Source organism: Pteropus medius, unplaced genomic scaffold (genome assembly GCF_902729225.1).
Source record: "Pteropus medius unplaced genomic scaffold, Ma_sr-lr_union100, whole genome shotgun sequence".
In the NCBI taxonomy this organism is placed as follows: domain Eukaryota; kingdom Metazoa; phylum Chordata; class Mammalia; order Chiroptera; family Pteropodidae; genus Pteropus; species Pteropus medius.
The window spans coordinates 6,625,999-6,627,795 of record NW_024348304.1 but is presented as its reverse complement, the minus strand read 5'-3'; the positions used below and the strand labels follow the sequence as shown (position 1 = coordinate 6,627,795).

General features: G+C 39.8%; 1 pseudogene; it reads right to left on the bottom strand.

Annotated features, from left to right (window-relative positions):
* Positions 1 to 628: 628 nt before the first annotated feature.
* LOC120616325 (uncharacterized) lies at positions 629 to 747 on the bottom strand (annotated as a pseudogene).
* Positions 748 to 1,797: the final 1,050 nt, after the last annotated feature.

The following is a 1,797-nucleotide window of genomic DNA, read 5'->3' as shown; positions in this document are numbered from 1 at the left end:
ACAGTCCAAGAAAACCAGAAGTTGGAAAAGGAAGCGGGTATTAAACTTTACCTGTCAAGTCCAGTATATTTAGTCTGTTCTCCAGAGAAATCAGAACCGATACTGTGTGCTCATATGTGTACACACATACACATACACACACACACACACATCTCTCTCTATATGTGTGTATATATATATAATCTTATTTAATCTATAAAATTACTCTATATGTTAAGGACTATTACTATCTTTATTTTGCTATTATTAATTAATAACAAATAGCAAAACGTACATAAGTACTTGTTTGCCAGAAAATACTTTTAAAGCTGTAAACATTTTCACTTCTTAATGCTTGTCCTAGAGTTGCAATAGACATTTACAACACACCGAAGTCCACTCTTAAATAACACTACCAATTTATAGTCACAAAGGCATCTTGTAACAGAGCACACATTCCCAATTCCCCGATGCCAGCCCTTATGACGTTCTTGCATATTATCTACTCCTTCCTCTTGAGCCCTTAACACATTCCATCTTATTTTATTTTTATTTATTTATTTATTTTTTTAGGCGAGGCAACCCTTAGTTGACCTGACAGATTGCAAGGACCTTGTCAGTTTACAATCCCTTATTTTTTTATTTTTTACGCCTACAGCACTTGGTCTTCCTAGGTGGTCTCCCATCCAAGTACTAAACAGGCTCGACTCTGCTTAGCTTCCGAGATGATATGGGATCGGGTTTGTTCAGGGTGGCATGGCCATAGACAACACATTCCATTTTAAATTCCCTGCCTGGTAACTCCAGAATCTGCATCATATCTGAATCTGGTCCTGATGCTTGCTTTCTGCCTTCACACTGTGGTTTTTATTTTCCTCTTAACATGCTGTACTTTTTAATTGAAAGCTGAGATACTCATCAGGCAATCGGAACTGTGGTAAAAGCCTTACTGGGAGGTTTTAAGTAAACATGGCTGAAAATTCGGTTATGTTTAATGTTTGCTCCAGTCGCAGGTGCAAGGGTTTCGGATTCCTCTAATGCTCTTGTTTGGGGGGTTTCTCTAGGAAGTCGTCCTTAAGAGCACCCGGCAGCTATTTCAGCTTTAATCCTCTGTTGCTGTACTGGAGCCCCACTGATGTGGGGGGAGCACAGCGGAAATGAAGCGGTCTATAATCTGATTAAATCTGTCTCTGTGTCCTGGAGCTGTGACCTTTACAAGTGTTTCCATACCTGCCCCACCTTTTCTGGTGAGACAGGAAGAAGAGAAGGGGCTGGAGTGGGGGGAAATATCATACTCTAAATAAATCAAGTCTTTTTCCCTTTAATATGAATGGCACTCTGGGTATATTTCAAATGGTTACTTTTTCCTCGCCCTGCCAGAAAGATGGGGTTATCTTTTCTTGGCTGCTGACCTCCTGGTTCCTGGACGTAAAGTCCAGGAATGTGTGGAAGCCTAATTGAGACTGTGGCCCAGAGACGTCTCACTCGCATGCTAGTCTACATTCAGCCTCCAACAATTTGCCAAAGTTATTGTTTAAGTGTTTCTTCCAGCTCATGGTACCAGTGGCTTCTGCTCCAAATAAGATGTTAGCTATGACTTTGGATGTACCCGTTTCTCTAGATTTGGGGATGGCAGTTTATCCTGCAATCTTCTTACATGATGTGCTAAAGAAAAGTCATTGATTTTCAATTCGTTCAGCTTTTTTCTTATTTCAAGAATAAGACTGACCACTTCGAGTTCTTTACGTGTACAAAACTGGTAGTCTAGCTTTTTAAATATTTGAAATTATTTAAATCACATAACGGCCCCATAGGTAT